Source organism: Tursiops truncatus, chromosome 21 (genome assembly GCF_011762595.2).
Source record: "Tursiops truncatus isolate mTurTru1 chromosome 21, mTurTru1.mat.Y, whole genome shotgun sequence".
Classification (NCBI taxonomy): Eukaryota; Metazoa; Chordata; class Mammalia; order Artiodactyla; family Delphinidae; genus Tursiops; species Tursiops truncatus.
Window position 1 is genome coordinate 9,286,821 of NC_047054.1, and position 20,111 is coordinate 9,306,931.

Consider the following 20,111-nt stretch of genomic DNA (forward strand, 5'->3'; position numbering starts at 1 on the left):
TAAGGACTAATTATTTGCAACTTCTGTAATTAAAGTTCTACTTATAGCTTGTTTTTGCAAGGGAGAAACGTTAACTTCTCGAAAGCTTGGCTCGCCGTTACTGTGGCAAAACGATGATTGAGATCAAGTATAAAATGTAAGCCAGGAAATGTGTTCACACTTGTCGATCTTGGCATTTTAGCTCTTCCCGAGGGAAGTTGTTATGCTTATAACTAAGGGAAGCATTTTGAACAAAGTATGAATTTGAGTGGCATCAACTTGATGAAGTTTATTGTATACATCCTCAGGTACAAATGTGTGGGTTTCTAATGGAAGACAGGGAAATCTAGACAGAGTTGGAAAAAATCTACTAAGTACTTGTATAGGAGAAAAATAACCTTGCTTTGAGAGTTATGAGTTATGCTTGCTCTGGAGAAGAGAATGCTCCTTCAGGGAGGTTGGCTTCGTCTCCGAGTCATGAGATGATGAGGAGCCGCCACCGCAGTGAACAGTTTACCGTGGTGAAGTAGCTGCTGTGTGGTGACCAGGGCCCCGGGCTCTGTGTCCTGCCTCTTTAAACAGCCTCACCAGACTGTTCCACCTATATTGTTTCCTCTGGAGCTCCTAGGAAACACATCTCTTAACCGGAGCATATTGATTGGTATTTCTTAAAACATTTTTTAATTATGAAAAACTTCAAAATGCAAACAGAAGTAGAAAGAATAATATAATGCACCTGAGATAACCTACATTTACAAACTTTTTTGCAAGACTCCCAGATAGTCTGCTGTTGACTCGAGTATTGACTGTACATGCGGGACACAGCTGCCCCATCCATGTGTTCCTCTAGATTGCCAGCCTCTGCTCAGCCCTGCCCTTCCTCAAGTGTCCTACATCTTTTGGGAAATCAATGATACTTCCTTCTATTAGACATTCCCAAAAGGTTCCAGGCTTACAGGCAAACCTTTATAAAATGACTACATCTTAAAAAAAATTAACTTCTCTCTTCCTATTCCCACCAAAAAAAAAGAAAACCCTGTCCCACTGCCACCCTCACAAAAACAAAATCAACAAACCGCTTACTGCTTCCACGTGTTCAGAGGTTTAGTTCACATAACCCCCTTCTTGTGCACTTTGGTTTTGAAGGTGACAGTGCAGCAGGCAGGCTAGCCCTCACCTGTCTTTCGGGGCACACCATGATCCATGAGTCAGTGTCTCTTGATCGCTAGAAACGGTAAAGAACTGAGAATGAAACAAGGTAGAAGGGGAATCTGAGACTGGAATATGAAGAATAAAAATGACCTTCATGATCTTCCATCTAGGGCACCTAGAATAGCTGTCAGGAAGCACATCTGTTTTAACTGGCAAAAACACACACACACAAGAACACACAGACCATTTAACTTTCGATCTGTGCTTTCATGTTCTCTATGTCAGTAATTAAATAGTTTTGACTCAAGAAACATTTAAGAAGGCTTGTGAGCATGCTAAATTCTTCTTTTGGGGTTATGCAAAAGCAAAATGGTGATGGATCACTGCTTGTATTTTCAGCTTAGACCCTTTGTATATTTGACTAAAAGAAATAAATTGTTCTCCTGTGCCCAAAGATGAAATGTGTCCCCAGATATGATACAATGAACTTACTAACACTAACAATGTTTTATAAATTATTATATAAAACTACTTATATATGAAACTTAAAATATATATTTAAGCTGCCATTTTACATATACTGGCATACTTTCATTAAACCACAACTAATCTGAAGTGAATTTCAGTAAGATTGAAAAGAACATATTCGCATCTTGAATTCAAGTTATAGTCATGAGAAGTCTTTTCAGAATCATTTTATACTATCTTACAAATACCTTTGCTCTGATGGTTGATCAGAATTACCAGGACAATTTTAAACAGACAATTTTTTTTTTCACACACACACACTGTATTTTATTTTTACAAGAGATAAATAAACTGACACCAAGCATTGTAAATGGATGACCACAACAAAAGCAACAATGACTGCAATTACCACACACGAAACACACTCATGCTATGTCATAATATTGACACTCAGTCCAGTAATCCTCCACTGTAACAGCTCCTTTACTTTTCAGTGAAAATTGATTTGTATATTTTTTGCCACTGAGTCCTTGTGGGATTTTTTTTTTAATTCAAACACAAAGTCATAAAAATTATAATCATCCTCATCCGTTCACTCAGTCCCATGTAATTAATTTTTTTTCATCTTGATCTTTTGTTAGCACTTTTATGAATTCATCAGTTTTCCATTAGTGTTTTGAAAATGCTTTTTCATTCAGTTCAGCAGTATAGTCAGTTACCAGAAAAATGTACTTGTCCGAGTCTATTCCATGAATTCCTTGAAGATGAAACCCTTTTATAGGAACATTTTTGCAAAAGCATCAGAGTACACCCAGAACTGTCTGTAAATGACAAAAGACTTAAAAATGACCACGATTTTTAGATTTGATGAAAGTTCATAATAATGCAGTTGACAAGGAAATTTAGTTATTTCTGAGATATACATTTTACGGTAATAACTAGAATTATGACTTATAACATTATACCAGAACGTATAAGATTTTTAGAAATTTCATGTAATGTCTGAAACATTTATATTAACATATTTCCATACAAATCACCCAAAGAAAGTTTAGTATTAGTTGTTTTGTTTGTTTGTTTGTATACTGCAGGTTCCTATTAGTCATCAATTTTATACACATCAGTTAATCCCAATCGCCCAATTCAGCACACCACCATCCCCACCGCTCTGCAGTTTCCTCCGCTTGGTGCCCATACGTTTGTTCTCTACATCTGTGTCTCGACTTCTACCCTGCAAACTGGTTCGTCTGTACCATTTTTCTAGGTTCCACATACATGCGTTAATATACGATATTTGTTTTTCTCTTTCTGACTTACTTCACTCTGTATGACAGTCTCTAGATCCATCCACGTCTCAACAAATGACCCAATTTCGTTCCTTTTTATGGCTGAGTAATATTCCATTGTATATATGTATCACATCTTCTTTATCCATTCATCTGTCGATGGGCATTTAGGTTGCTTCCATGACCTGGCTATTGTAAATAGTGCTGCAGTGAACATTGGGATGCATGTGTCTATTTGAATTATGGTTTTCTCTGGGTATATGCCCAGTAGTGGGATTGCTGGATCATATGGTAATTCTATTTTTAGTTTTTTAAGGAATCTCCATAATGTTCCCCATTGTGGCTGTATCAATTTATAATCCCACCAACAGTGCAAGAGGGTTCCCTTTTCTCCACACCCTCTCCAGCATTTGTTGTTTGTAGATTTTCTGATGATGCCCATTCTAACTGGTGTGAGGTGATACCTCATTGAAGTTTTGATTTGCATTTCTCTAATAATTAGTGATATTGAGCAGCTTTTCATGTGCTTCTTGGCCATCTGTATGTCTTCTTTGGAGAAATGTCTATTTAGGTCTTCTGCCCATTTTTGGATTGGGTTTTTTTTTTTTTTTAATATTGAGCTGCATGAGCTGTTTATATATTTTGGAGATTAATCCTTTGTCTGTTGATTCGCTTGCAAATATTTTCTCCCATTCTGAGGGTTGTTTTTTCGTCTTGTTAATGGTTTCCTTTGCTGTGCGAAAGTTTGAAGTTTCATTAGGTCCCACTTGTTTATTTTTGTTTTTATTTCCATTACTCTAGGAGGTGGATCAAAAAAGATCTTGCTGTGATTTATGTCACACAGTGTTCTTCCTATGTTTTACTCTAAGAGTTTTATAGTGTCTGGTCTTACATTTAGGTCTCGAATACTTTTTGAGTTTATTTTTGTGTATGGTGTTAGGGAGTGTTCTAATTTCATTCTTTTACATGTAGCTGTCTAGCTTTCCCAGCACCACTTATTGAAGAGACTGTGTTTTCTCCAATGTATATCTTTGCCTCCTTTGTCATAGATTAGCTGACCATAGGTACATGGGTTTATCTCTGGGCTTTCTATCTTGTTCCATTGATCTATGTTTCTGTTTTTGTGCCAGTAACGTATTGTCTTGATTACTGTAGCTTTGTAGTATAGTCTGAAATCAGGGAGTCTGATTCCTCCAGCTCCGTTTTTTTCCCTCAAGAGTGTTTTGGCTATTCGGGGTCTTTTGTGTCTCCATACAAATTTTAAGATGATTTGTTCTAGTTCTGTAAAAAATGCCATTGGTAACTTGATAGGGATTGCATTGAATCTGTAGATTGCTTTGGGTAGTATAGTCATTTTCACAATATTGATTCTTCCAATGCAAGAACGTGGTATATCTCTCCATCTATTGGTATCATCTTTAATTTCTTTCATCAGTGTCTTATAGTTTTCTGCCTAAAGGTCTTTTGTCTCCCTAGGTAGATTTATTCCTAGATATTTTATTATTTTTGTTGCAGTGGTAAATGGGAGTGTATCCATAATTTCTCTTTCAGATTTTTCATCATTAGTGTATAGGAATGCAAGAGATTTCTGTGCATTAACTTTGTATGCAGCTTTACCAAATTCATTGATTAGCTCTAGTAGTTTTCTGGTGGCATCCTTAGGATTCTCTATGTATAGTATCATGTCATCTGCAAACAGTGACAATTTTACTTCTTCTTTTCCAATTTGGATTCCTTTTATTTCTTTTTCTTCTCTGATTGCCATGGCTAGGACTTCCAAAACTATGTTGAATAGTACTGGTGAGAGTGGACATCCTTGTTTCGTTCCTGATCTTAGAGGAAATGCTTTCAGTTTTTCACCATTGAGAATGATGTTTGCTGTGGGTTTGTCGTATATGGCCTTTATTATGTTGAAGTAGGTTCCTTCTATGCCCACTTTCTGGAGAGTTTTCATCATAAATGGGTGTTGAATTTTGTCAGAAGCTTTTTCTGCATCTATTGAGATGATCATATGGTTTTTATCCTTCAGTTTGTTAATATGGTGTATCACATTGATTGATTTGCATATATTGAAGAATCCTTGCATCCCTGGGATAAATCCCACTTGATCATGGTGTACGATCCTTTTAATGTGTTGTTGGATTCTGTTTGCTAGTATTTTGTTGAGGATTTTTGCATCTATATTCATCAGTGATATTGGTCTTTTTTTGTAGTATCTTTGTCTGGTTTTGGCATCAGGGTGATGGTGGCCTCATAGAATGAGTTTGGGAGTGTTCCTTCCTCTGCAATTTTTTGGAAGAGTTTGAGAAGGTTGGGTGTTAGCTCTTCTCTAAATGTTTGAGAGAATTCACCTGTGAAGCCATCTGGTCCTAGACTTTTGTTTGTTGGAAGATTTTTAATCACAGTTTCAATTTCATTACTTGTGATTGGTCTGTTCATATTTTCTATTTCTTCCTGGTTCAGTCTTGGAAGGTTATACCTTTCTAAGAAGTTGTCCATTTCTTCCAGGTTGTCCATTTTATTGGCATAGAGTTGCTTGTAGTAGTCTCTTAGGATGCTTTGTATTTCTGCAGTGTCTGTTGTAACTTCTCCTTTTTCATTCCTAATTTTATTGATTTGAGTCCTCTCCCTCTTTTTCTTGATGAGTCTGGCTAATGGTTTATCAATTTTGTTTATGTTCTCAAAGAACCAGCTTTTAATTTTATTGATCTTTGCTATTGTTTTCTTTGTTTCTATTTCATTTATTTCTGCTCTGATCTTTATGATTTCTTTCCTTTTTCTAACTTTGGGTTTCATTTGTTCTTCTTTCTCTAGTTCCTTTAGGTTTAAGTTTAGATTGTTTACTTGAGATTTTTCTTGTTCTCATTGTAATTTGGTTGTAGGTATTTTTTGATTTCCTCTTTGATTTCTTCAGTGATCTCTTGGTTATTTAGTAACGTATTGTTTAGCCTCCATGTGTTTGTGTTTTTTATGGTTTTTTCCCTGTTATTCATTTCTAATTTCATAGCATTGTGGTCAGAAAAGATGCTTGATATGATTTCAGTTTTCTTAAATTTACTGAGGCTTGATTTGTGACCCAAGATGTGATCTATCCTGGAGAATATTCCGTGTGCTCTTGAGAAGAAAGTGTAATCTGCTGTTTTGGATGGAATGTCCTATAAGTATCAATTAAATCTTTCTGGTCTATTGTGTCATTTAAAGCTTGTGTTTCCTTATTTATTTTCATTTTGGATGATCTGTCTAGTGGTGTAAGTGAGGTGTTAACGTCCCCCACTATTATTGTGTTACTGTTGATTTCCTCTTTTATAGCTGTTAGCAGTTGCCTTCTGTATTGAGGTGCTCCTATGTTGGGTGCATATGTATTTATAATTGTTATATCTTCTTCCTGGATTGATCCCTTGATCATTACATAGTGTCCTTCCTTGTCTCTTGTAACATTCTTTATTTTAAAGTCTATTTTATCTGATATGAGTATAGCTACTCCAGCTTTCTTTTGATTTCCATTTGCATGGAATATCTTTTTCCATCCCCTCATTTTCAGACTATATGTGTCCCTAGGTCTGAAGTGGGTCTCATGTAGACAGCATATATACGGGTCTTGTTTTTGTATCCATTCAGCAAGCCTGTGTCTTTTGGTTGGAGCATTTAATCTATTCACGTTTAAGGTAATTATCGATATGTATGTTCCTATGACAATTTTCTTAATTTTTTGGGTTTGTTTTTGTAGATCCTTTTCTTCTCTTGTGTTTCCCACTTAGAGAAGTTCCTTTAGCATTTGTTGTAGAGCTGGTTTGGTGGTGCTGAATTCTCTTAGCTTTTGCTTGTCTGTAAAGCTTTTGATTTCTCCATCGAATCTGAATGAGATCCTTGCCTGGTAGAGGAATCTTGGTTGTAGATTCTTCCCTTTGATCAATTTAAGTATATCATGCCACTCCCTTCTGGCTTGTAGAGTTTCTGCTGAGAAATCAGCTGTTAACCTTATGGGAGTTCCCTTGTATGTTATTTTTCATTTTTTACTTGGTGATTTCAATAATTTTTCTTTGTCTTTAATTTTTTCCAATTTGATCACTATGTGTCTTAGCGTGTTTCTCCTTGGGTTTATCCCGTATGGGACTCACTGCGCTTCCTGGACTTGGGTGGCTAGCTCCTTTCCCATGTTAGGGAAGTTTTCGACTATAATGTCTTGAAGTATTTTCTCGGGTCCTTTGTCTCTCTCTTCTCCTTCTGGGACCCCTATAATGCGAATGTTGTTGGGTTTAATGTTGTCCCAGAGGTCTCTTAGGCTGTGTTCATTTCTTTTCATTCTTTTTTCTTTATTCCATTCCGCAGCAGTGAATTCCACCATTCTGTCTTCCAGGTCACTTATCCATTCTTCTGCCTCAGTTATTCTGTCTTCACTATCATTATTCTGAATTCTTTTTCTGAAAGGTTGCCTGTCTCCACTTCATTTAGTTGTTTTTCTGGGGTTTTGTGTTGTTCCTTCATCTGATGCATAGTCCTCTGCCTTTTCATCTTGTCTATCTTTCTGTGAATGTGTTTTTGTTCCACAGCCTGCAGGACTGTAGTTCTTCTTGCTTCTGCTGTCTGCCCTCTGGTGGATGAGGCTATCTAAGAGGCTTGTGTAAATTTCCTGATGGGAGGGACTGGTAAACAGACAATTTTTAAACAGAGAATTGTTACTGACACACACAAGATCTATTATTGGAAAGAAATGGCTCATGATAAACTATAATCTAAGAAAATTCAGAATAAAACATTAATATATGTTCCACATAACTTTTTTTAAAATTAATTTATTCATTTTTATTTTTGGCTGCTTTGGGTCTTTGTTGCTGTGCGCAGGCTTTCTCTAGTTGTGGTGAATGGTGGCTACTCTTTGTTGTGGTGCACGGGCTTCTCATTGAGGTGGCATTTCTTGTTGTGGAACATGGACCCTAGGCGCACAGGCTTCATTAGTTGTGGCATGCAGGCTCAGTAGTTGTGCCTCGCGGACTCTAGAGTGCAGGCTCAGTAGTTGTGGCGCATGGGCTTCATTGCTCTGTGGCAAGTGGGATCTTCCTGGACCAGGGATCGAACCCATGTCCCCTTCATTGGCAGGCGGATTCTTAACCACTGTGCCACTAGGGAAGTCCCCACATAACTACTTAAATTGTCAAAACTTTAGATACTTTCCTTAAGTTTCAAAATTCTAAGGAAGTAACAAATTTAAAAGAACAGTAATACAATAAAATTGGTGGTTATTTTTTTTGGATTATTTTACTGTAGGGGAACTGTTACTAAGAAAAATAATTTGTAAGTTATTGTTGGGAAAAATTAGGAAAGTGACATGGGAGGAGATGCAGTTGATTATTACCCTGTGGATATTGAAGACTTCTGCATCTATTAGCAATTTTGTTTCCGTGTTGCTAACGGTCTATATATGCATTTTCTTTGAATTCTCCTTCAGAGCAGTTTGTTAAATATCTTACTGATTTCTTCATTAATTACAGAGTTCATTGAAATCTTTGACATGACAGATGTGTGCACACATAAGTGAAAATGAAAGAAATATTAATCTGGAGAGCTGGGATTTTATTTTCTTCAGTTTTACTTTGTGAATTTGAATAAAGAAACAGTATGCTCTTGTCTTCCAAGTGTCCACTGTAGGGTAGTCAGGAGCTGGAAAAAAAGCAAATAGTGGTTACTGCATACCAAGCCAATGAGGCAGGTAATTAAAAGCGTCTCCCAATGTCAAAACAATAAAGATGGTAGGTGATGGTGTCATGAGTCCAACAGTGAAGGCAGCATAACAGGGCTACACCCTTGCCTTGTGGGATGAAGGATAATAGTCACAGCGTTGAAAAGTCCTGTGGTGACGAGGGGGCTCCACAGGAGTGTCCTTATATACAAAGTGTGAAAGACTCCTCCTTGCTGGAGACATGGGCTGCGATGGGGACTTCATGACTCTTTTTTAATAAGAAATGCTACGAGAAAAAATGGTATTTACATCCCATGCAAAGGTTAGGACTTGAATGCACAGATAATTGCTGAATACTTCTGACATTTGGGTTTTTAGAGTTGACCTTTAATTGAACTTCTACATGACTGTGCCTTATTTAAGAAAGCACAGCAGAGATATAATCCTTTCCACATGACCTGCACTGGCTACTGCTTTTGGTAGAATCTAAATGCATCCGTGAAATACCAGACACTTCCCAACAGGGCAAATGACAGTAAATTAAGTCATGCAGTTTGAAGATACATATCATACAGACTAGGATAAAGACTCGAGAGAGGAGCATCTTTCCTGGATTGAGGATCCTTAACTACTAAGGGATGTCAGTCTTCTCAGTTACAATACAAATGTTCTTCCAACTGTCCTGTTTCAGTTTGAAAGACCATACAGTATTCATTATAATCACATTTACTTCTAATCAGTAGTCTGTTAACAGTCTCGATAGCCTATTAGTGGCTACAGCCTAAAATGTCATGGAAATGTGGATGGCTGTCAGTCCTTGAGAAACTGCCAGTTCAAAGCCATTTATTATTTTTGACAGAACAATATTCTGTAGTTAAAAAGATAATTAAAATGAGGACTAATATAAGATTTGAGAACTTTAAAAATTGAGAGAATATATCAAAAGAAGACATCCTATGGACCTAGAGATTATCATACTAAGTGAAGTAAGCCAGAGAAAGACAAATATCATGATATCACTTATATGTGGAATCTAAAAGGAAAAGATACAAATAAACTTATTTACAAAACAGAAGTAGAGTCACAGATGTGGAAAACAAACTTTTGGTTACCCAAAGGGAAAGGGGGAGGGAGAGATAAATTAGGAGATTGGGATTAACATATACACAATACTATGTGCAAAATAGATAAACAACAAAGACCTACTGCATAGCACATGGAACTATACTCAATATTTTATATGTTATATACATACATATAACTGAGTCACTGTGCTGTACACCTGAAACTAACATGACATTGTAAATCAACTATATGTCAATAAAGAAATAAAGTAAAATAAATAAATTAATTAATTTAAAAAAAGAAGACATTCTCGAAACTGTTATTTCCAGAGTGCTATATTAAGCTATCAATTGGAGATAAAATAAAAACCATTTGTGAAGGTGAGCATCAAATACATAAATAATTACACTATTTGATTGAAAATATTGTTGTGTATTGTATTATCAGAAAATATGTACAGCTGCTACTTACACACGGTTTCACTTTCTAGGTTTTGATATCGCGTGATTTTAACTAACACCACTGTGATAGTTTAGCATACAGGCTCTGAAGCCAGAGTACCCAGGGTCCTCACTGGGCCACTTAGCTGGGCAAGCTGTTTAAACTCTCTGTGTGTCAGACTCCTCATTTTTTCAAAAAGGGAGAAAATAATAATGACACCAATTTCATTAGTGTGTTGTAAAAATCAATTGACCTAAAATGTGGAAAGCACGTAGAGTGAGAAATGCTAACTATTATTTGCATACGCATTTTCCTCTTTTAATTTTGAGTTTATTCTACAAGTAAGAATTTTTTATTGCTTATAGTAAAATATGTAAGAATTGTAAGTGCCCTTTCCAGGTGACTTCCTCCAGGCAACAGCTCTCAATATTTCCTTGTGTGTCCTTCCAGAATTTTCAATACATACAACACCAAGCCTGAAGTGATGCTTTGTCTCTTGGCTTATAAACTCTAGATGAACTTTGATGGACAAGAAATGTCACACCATCTTATTTTAAAATCAATTTGAATTTCTTTCAGAGACTCCATCCTAACCACGAGGCAGTAAATTTAATCTTGGTTGTGACCAGAGGGGCCCCATGTCAGTCCTTTCCTTCCTGTCCACCCCTATCTCACCAAGATGTTGAAAATCCCTGAGCATTGTGGGGATACAGAACGTTTGGGGGTCCTCAAAGCTTTGAGTCATGCTTGTTACTCTGACACTTTGGGCACGGTCGTCTCTCACAGAAGCTCCCCAGTGAGCCTTGCACTGGCAGCCTCCCCTCCCCAGGGGCACAGTGGTGTTGAAGCAGCCTCTTGGGGATGATGGGTCGGGAGAACTCTGGGTCCACGCCACCCACCTGTGGACCTGCATCACCAGGCTCTCAGTCTTGGGTGCCTCTGGGTTTCTCCATTTGCTCCCATCTCCGTCACCTCCCCCCAGGTTGCCTAGGGAGCATATGTACTCATTCAGCTTAGTCTTTTAAGGAAGAGTTTGTGATAGAGTAGCTGGGGCAAAGAAGCACAGAGGAAGGCTTGGCTGTGCTTGGTAATCGCAGGGTGTGGAAGGGTGAGCAGAGAAAAACTCAGAAACTAAAATACAAATGTAATCACTGTGGAGAGCTCAAGGCCAGCGGAAGGAAAATAAACTATCTTGCTAGACTTGTGTTTGTATGTGTATATGTAATTTATATATGTTTACATATACATATATCCATACATCTGTGGATATAAATATATGGAGGGAGAGAATATGTTGATAATTAAGAAAATTATTGGCAAATATTATGCAAAGTTTAAAAAATGAGAATTATTTAGGGAGATATGTCATACGTCTAAGAAAGCGATCAAAGAGAGGTGGGTTTTGGGCTTCCCTGGTGGCGCAGTGGTTGAGAGTCCGCCTGCCGATGCAGGGGACACGGGTTCGTGCCCCGTCCGGGAAGATCCCACATGCCTCGGAGCGGCTGGGCCCATGAGCCATGGCTGCTGAGCCTGCGCGTCCGGAGCCTATGCTCCGCAACGGGAGAGGCCACAACAGTGAGAGGCCTGCGTACCGCAAAAAAAAAAAAAAAGAGAGAGGTGGGTTTTATTTGTTTAAAACCTTTTTACATATGAAAATATTTAATTCCAAATAATCTACTCAAAAACCCAAAAGGTAAAAAATATGATGTAAATAATTATAATATAGCTGTATAAGCAATACTACTCATCTATTAAATACTGTGTAAAACCTAAGGTGTATATAATATACAATTGTTATATATTATATAATTGCATATAATATATATAATTCATAAATACATAAATCATATATAATTCATATGTATATAAGTCATATATATGTAGCTCACATATATGTATAATTAATATATATATGTAATAGAATGATATATATAGAAAGCTATCCCGCTTAGTGCATAGTTTTTCTACTTTATATTTCAAAATTCCTATTGTATATAAGGTAAACACTGAGGATCAAAAACAAATTTTGTAAACCAATCTTACATTTAGTAATACAGAAGGATTCTTGTTAAAATATTATAATAATGTAATAGAGCTTGAAATTATATACTTTTTTTTTTTTTTTTTTTTTTTGCGGTACACCGGCCTCTCACTGTTGTGGCCTCTCCTGTTGCAGAGCACAGGCTCCGGACACGCAGGCTCAGCGGCCATGGCTCGTGGGCCCAGCCGCTCCACGGCATGTGGGATCTTCCCGGACTGGGGCACGAACCCGTGTCCCCTGCATCGGCTGGCGGACCCTCAACCACTGTGCCACCAAGGAAGCCCGAGATTATATAAATTTAAAATAACATACATTATATATTACAGCAGATTGTTTTTATTCAATAGAAGAGAAAGGAAAACAAAATCTCAATTCAGGGGTGGGCTTTCCACGACCACTGTCTCTTCTAGCACTGAGGAAGGTTGACAAGAAGCAAGCACATAACGTCTGGATATTCAAACAAATATGAGTTTGCAACGCTGGCGGCCCTGCATTTTTATGGCTTCACTCTATAGTTAAGTGGGTTAACTTTGGATCATTTTTCATCACAAAAATAATGTTCAGTTAGACTTCATTACACATGTGGATGAACTGATTTCCACAAATCATGTTTTATATAATTTACCATAGCTATTTAAATTTTAGCAGGGGGTAAATTAAAGGAAATGTTCCCTGTGATGTGCTGCTGTGTGGTAAAACAAGACCTATTTTAGGCTCATGCTAAGAATTGTTTCAATAAAAGTTGAGCTCAACAATACCATTTGATACCAGAAACAGAATTGTCTCCTAGGTCCTGTGAACACACTGATAAAGGAGTGGTAAAGATCAGTTTAGGTGTCTCAGTCTGTAATCTGTGATCCCAGGTGTTCGTGATACACTGAAGAGGGGGAAATATTATCTAGTTCAGAGAACAGCATCTCTTCTCCATTCTTTTTTTTTTTTTTTGCCGTACGCGGGCCTCTCACTGCTGAGGCCTCTCCCGTTGCGGAGCACAGGGTCCAGACGCACAGGCTCAGCGGCCATGGCTCACGGGCCCAGCCGCTCCGCGGCATGTGGGATCTTCCCAGACTGGGGCACGAACCCGTGTCCCCTGCATCGGCAGGCGGACTCTCAACCACTGCACCGCCAGGGAAGCCCTCTTCATTCTTGGTGGACAGCATTGCTGTTACAGTATCAAGGTTGTTTAATCTTTGAGATACTCATGATGGTTTAATTTTATGGGTCAGCTTGACTGGCCACAGGGTGCCCAAACATTTTGTCAAACATTATTCTGGGTGTGTGTGCAGGGCTGTTTCTGGATGAGGTCAACATTTGAAAGGGTGGACTGAGTAAAACAGATCAGCCTCCCCAGTGTGGGTAGGCCTCATGCAATCAGTTGAAGGTCTGAATAGAACCACAGGCTGAATGAAGAAAAATTGCTCTCTCTGCCTGTCTTTGAGCTAGAACATTGGGCATCTCCTGCCTTTGATCTCAGATTTGGACTGGAACTTACACCACTGGCTCTCTTGGGTCTGGACACCTCACTTGCCATAATCATGTAAGCCAATTCCTTATAATAAATTAATTTCAATAGGTAAGTAGATAGATAGATAGATAGATAGATAGAGTTGGAGGTGGATGAAGCAAGAGGGCGGGGCTGGTACCATTAGCCATTGATGAGGGCTGCCCCCAGGGAGCGGGCACAACCCTGTTTGACTTGATTCCTGGAGAGGGATGCAGCTGTGAGCTCCAGCAGCTGAGAGGCTGAGTGCCTTGATTCTGAAGCAGGGACGTGGGTGGTACCCAGAGATCCACTGCCCCACACACCGTCACTTCTCCCAACCTGGGCACGACTTCTCTAGGATTCTAACTGGCCTCATGTCCTAGAAAAACGTACAATACATACTCGTGGCCATTTTTTGGCTTCCGCCTCTGCTGGTCTAGGTGGCTCCCCTAATGCCAGAAGGATGATTTCTGCACAAATTCCCAAGGTGCCTGCGGTTAGACCTTTCATGGGTGTCGTCTGCTTCTCACTCTGCATGTGGGTTCAGGTCAGCTGGGGCCCTTGGTAGGGTACAAGACAGTGGGGTGTGTAAGGTCTGTGGGTCTGTGACGCTGAGGCTGCATCGCAGGGACGTTACTGTGAGAAGGAGCGGGTATACAAATCCTGGAATGTCCGTCACAGGATCTGTGCCCCACCAGTGCCAGCAGACGGAGTGTGTTAACACCCCTCTCCTGTCTTCCCATTCCGTTCTCTGCCTGGTGACTGAATGGCCTTCCGTACCTGCACCTGGCCTGCCCTCCACATGGCCCAAGCACAGCAGATGAGACAAAATCCTCATCCTCTCCAGACGGCTGCCTCTGCGCTGAGCTGAGGCCACACTTGTACCTTGCACGTCACGCCCTTTCTCCCATCAGTGCTTGTGTGATTCTCTCCCTTGAGGGTCCCCAAACACTCTCTCCACCCAGGAATGTCCTCGCTGTCCATTAAGACCCATCTTGAGTGTGGTCCACGGGCAGAGGCTTTTCCCTGGACATTAGTTTGTTTTCATTTTTACTATTGCAAAAGGAGTCATGTGTAAGTGGGTATTTGGGGAATGGTTAATTTTGAACATTTACTGTGTAATGTTTATATATGTTATATATATACATTATATATGTAATGTTTATGTTTGTATATGTATATACAATATCTGAAAATGTTGAGACTAAACTATTATTTGCTAGGAATAAGTAGTGATCCATTGAATTTTTTCTAGTAGGTATTTTTTTTCTCCAGGAATATGAGTTAGAGCGTGACTGGGTTTATGTTGAGCATATAAGTGAACTTCTCGATCAGAGGCTTACTAGACGACTGACAGTGGAATCAGCAGTCAGTTTGCGTGGAGCTGGCCCTGTTGAGAGTTGCCCAGTTTTATTAGAACTATGCAGTATTTTTGTGTGTGTGCTAAAAACAGGAGTTACAAGAAATTCTTATGGTTTGTAGAAACTACTCCATGGATGCGTGCTGCTTCTAACAACCTGGTTGCCTCCTTTGGGTTGTTAATTCTGTAGTTTATACATTTAACTGCAAAAAACCAAAACCTCATTTTAAGACATTATTTTATAGACAGTGAGAGTCATATAAAGATCTTAGAACAGAGTGGGTTTAGAGAAGGAGAAGAAAACCATGATTATATTGCGACTTTACCTTTGCAAAGCTCTTCTAGAGAATATTATATATTATTCTTATAAATGAGCAGCAAAGTAATGTGAGTAAAAACTAATGTAGCAAAATTAGAAAAATGGCATCTCAGCTAAAAGACCTCTCATTTCAGCATTATTAGAAGCCTCTTCATCAGATGGCTCTCTTTCATTTTACCAAGATTACTAGTAGAGGTGAATATAAAAATTAAATCTGTATAATAACTCTTGGATATGAATTTTCTCAGAGCTGTGGTTAATGAAATTAAAAAATTATATAAGCTGTATTATAATAGAGAAGTTATGTTTAGAAAGCAAAACATACTGATAATTTGGTTAGACATTTAAATTTAAACCATTTAATAGCCTGACATATTAATAATTGAGTGTTTGAGGCTGGAATCATCTGGTTCTGTTTGTTTGCTGTTTTCTTCCATTTGCTTCTGAATCTTCCAAACTGACCCAACCCATGTTCAGTTGTTCTACCTACAGACTAATAGTATTAACATAGGATATTATTAACACAAAATAAAAAAAACCAAACACATGATAGCAACAAAACTACCTACTAGAATAGTGTTGAGTTTAAGATAATTCCTCGTTCTTTTGTTGGATGGGTTAGTGTTGTTAAGATATGTGAACACTCACGACCGGCCGTGTTGTATCAGGAGCACCATTTACTCCAAAATTCTATTTTTTTTCCTGAGTTCCATGTCATAAGTGAATTATAAATACTGTCTCCTTTTCATACCGTGGGATCAGCCATTATTAAATATTTAAATACATCCGCATGGAGGAGCTGGTAGAGCAGGTGGTGCAGCGTGAGCGCATGAAAGGCTAATGTAGAAATTTGACTTTTAGATTCTAGGTTTAGGGGCCCGTCAGCTGCGGCTGCATCCCACTCTCCCTTCTTAACATTGATCCTCACAGATTAGGCTTCACTCTCACAGTAACCTGAGTTAGGGCATCGTGGAAGTGATCTGGGGTTCAGGGCTCTCTGAGGCCATTACTGCAGACTTGCTGGGAGACAGTTCCTATCTGTGTCTTCATGTTGGGAGAATGACATGCTGTGAGTGGTGTTTCTCATGGACAAAAGAGGGTGAGGAGTAACCGAAACTAAGGGGGACCTCTAGGTGACATGTTTAGCTCTCTAGGTAAAATGAAGTGGCTATATTTTTTTTCTAGCCACCTTTGCTGCCTTCCTGCTTCTCCTGTGTCCTGAATGTTTGACTGACAACATACCCTGACCTCCCCACCACTTGGATTCTAGAGTCAGATGCAATGGGACTTCCCTGGCGGTCCAGTGGTTAAGACTTTGCGTTTCCACTGCAGAGGGTACGGGTTCAATCCCTGGTCCAGGAACTAAGATCCCACATGCTGTGTGGTGCGGCCAAAAGATAAAAAAAAATTTTTTTAATTAAAAAAAAAAAAGATACAATGGGATCCATGGGCCACAAAGTCATATATCCCTTTGTTCTTCAATTTCCCCACAATCTGTGTTTTTTTTTTTCTTCCATATTCCTGCTTCCTTTAGAATTTTAATGACCTCAGAAAGTCTACTTTTGGAGTCCTAGGTGGAATTACTAAAGTGTGTTGATTTGAAAATGGATCACATTTTGCATGACTGATTTAAAATTAGCAATGGACCCACTCTTTTCTCTGCGTACATCCTGCATTGTTTAATCCACATACATTTGCTCATGTTTCTAAGCCAGGCTGGGCCTTATCACAGAAGGGTTTTTATGATTCAGCTCAAACGTATTTTCTTTTAGATATATTTCTTAACCTGGCAGCATGTATAGCTCCATGTTTTTTGGCCTTTTCTATTGGGAATTCAGAGTGAGCAGAAAGGAAGTTAGTGCAAAGAGAGACTGATGAAGAGAAAAACTAGCCGAGGAGCCAGGCCACTCTATACTTGGGCCAGAAAGGTCTGGAAGGAGTGGCAGGACCACATATGGAACAAGCTAGTGGATGGAGCTGTAGCCAAGAGACCTGGGCTTCAGTTTTAGTCTTGCTAGACTTTCCTTGACTTTCCCTGGCCTTTAAGACCCTCCTCTATGATGAGTGGTAGGGACAGAGCATTTGCGGGCTTTTCTCCCAGCTCTGAAAAAGATATAAGGCAACAGTTCTGTGAGTTATTTGGTTTCTATGGGAAACTGACTCCAGGAACAATTAGCAAGACAAACGGCATGTGAGCATTGCCTTCTTGAATTAAAATCCTCCACTGGGAATATTTCAATGCCAAGGTGGAAATAAGGAGAGAACATAGCTGCATTTTCAATATAGTAGAGGACAATTCAGTAGCGCCTGGTATAAAATTGAACCAAACTAGATAACACAAAAGCTTGTGGTGAAGCTTCTCAGACACCCTTAAATGCTGAGCAGTCCCTACATTTATCAGAGCATAGGAGAGGCATGTTTGTAACCATATACTCAGGTGGGAAGAAAATTGTTCTGAAGGATCACAGTTAGGTCGTGATGGAGGTTGATCACGAGGCCAGGCAGGCAGTGGAGGGCTGAGCCGCGTGGTCTCCCCAGAGCTGGAGGGGGGCTGATGGGCACACGCCTGCAGTTACTTTCTGTCATTGGAGTAAGTGCTGACATGCAGGACGTGTGGAGGAAAATGAAAATCAGATGGTTTTCTGAAGGTCATATACTCACAACAAGGTTAGGCTCCTGACCACTGTGTAGACGATGAAGAACTGATTCCCCGGCCAGCCAGCACCGGGCGCCTCCTCTCCGTTAGAAGCATTCCTAGGGGCCACAGCAGTCCTAGACCAGGGCAATGGGGATTTCATAAAGTTCTGAATATTGGAGATAATTTGAAACTTTCCAACTTAAAATATGATTTGCTCTGTTCTCACATGAATCCTTTTGCTTATTTATTCTTTGCTATAGAGAAAAGATAGAATAAAAAATAAAAGTTTCGCTTTCCCAACCCTTTATATACTTAGGTGTTGAAGAATCTTGGGGTGGTGTGTGACTTGGGTAAAACCAACCAATTGTACATGAGAGCATAATAGAAAAGTAGAGAAACAAGGAAATGGGAGAAAGGTAGAAACATAGAGCTTGCTGGTTAGAATTCAGTGTTTTAAAAGCGAAGGCACTGAACTCAGTCTCTCAAGTTATTTCTCAAAATAAGCCCATTTAGTTTCAACTTTCCTCTAAAATTATTCAGATTTATACCATTTCAATGCAAATAATCTAAAAACTGATTCACTTTCCTAATTTCATGAAGCAATCCCAAAGGCTAATTCCATTATGAGTTCTTCCAACACTGCCTCATGCTGTGTAGCCCTTGAGTGTTGGGAGGGGGAGACGAGGAGGAGAAAGCAAATGTGTCTGTGACCCTTTCCTGTTTCAGTTGAAGAAAACTCTTCCACTCTTCTCCTAACATGTCTTTGATTTCTGTTTACATACAGTTGTTCAAGTTCATTGTGATTGGTTCTCATCCCATTTCCTGCATTTTCTCTTTGGGGAAGGTGGTTTATTAATGTTAGCAGAGGATCGTCTTTTGGAATAAATATTATGTCTGAATGATGTTTCCAAAGTTAGTGGACAGTTGAGAAAGTCATCCCCCAAACTCCATTTTGTAAAAATAAGACTCAGGAAGTTGGTAATTATTGCCTGAAGCATCTACGTATAATCTCCACCATGACTCCCTTTGCTGTGGGTGTGCAACTGGGGCTCTGCCTGGGAGAGGTGCTTTGGGCACTAAGGTCCTGACCACCCTCTGGTCCTCTTGCCGCTACCCCACCTGACTCACCATCTCTAGGGCATGAAGTCCTTCTACTTAGAACCTATGGACTCAGAGCAGCTACTGCAAACCTTCGCTTTCCTTCAAACCTTCACTAATGAGATCTACAGCAACCCCTTTCTCCTACATGTCAGGGGAGAAGTCTCCTGTTTTAAGAAATGTTTCAGCTTTCCTCCTCCACAGACATTTTCATCTGCTCCAACCTTTCCTCCTTCCTGTCGGCCTCAGGGAAAGGTGAGTGGACAACTCTCGTCCCAGGAGAGTCTCACGTTCAATCTATTTATCCCTTTTGAGAGGCAGCTCCATCAACAGACACTAATATGTTTTTCTTGTTTTTTCCTGTCCTTATGATCTACCCTTCCAATTCAGGTTCCCATAAGCTTTTACGTAGACTAAGACAGTGTCATTCTAATTGCTCTCTTAGCCTTCAATCTTATTTTTTGAAATTATTCCATCTCTATTATTTAAAAAAAAAGAAACAAACTCTGTTGGTTACAATGGAGAGACTCATCCCTAACCTACTTCAGGATTATCCAAGGGCATCATCAGGACCTTTTTGGTTTCTTAGCTCTGCTTTGCTTGCATATGGCTTCATTCTCAGGAAGCTCAGGCTTCATGTCTCTGTATGTGACAGAAAAAAATAAAACAAACATGGCTTTCAGCTCCTCTGAGCTTGTTTTGTTCTTATAATTCATGGTCTCAGAAAACCAAGAGTGAAGATTCTTTCTATGGCATCCATCTCAATCCCCAAAATGGTGGAGTGGTGCTGCCTGGGTTATGTGTCCAAAGGCATGAAGCATCTGATTGTCTGTTCTGAGCTGCCTGTGGTCACTGACTTGGGGATGGTAGGTGAGGCTGCACAGTTGGCGGTGCTGGTGAGTCAGGGATGGTAGGTGAAGATGCACAGTTGATGGTACCACCAAAATCACAGGAACTGAGCAAAGAGCAGTTTCCAAAGGAGAACCTGAGCAGCAAAGAAAAAACACATTTTAAAAAGAGGCCAAAAGATAAGATATTCAGTATATGATCCCACAGAAACCGCTGACCTTTTCACTCCTCCGTTATAGATGTCTGTTCTCCATT

General features: G+C 39.3%; 1 protein-coding gene across 2 annotated transcripts in view; it reads left to right on the plus strand.

Annotated features, from left to right (window-relative positions):
- CSMD1 (CUB and Sushi multiple domains 1) overlaps nt 1-20,111 on the plus strand; it is a 1,403,311-nt gene that overhangs the window by 1,024,378 nt on the left and 358,822 nt on the right. The gene's annotated exons all lie outside the window — the stretch shown is intronic.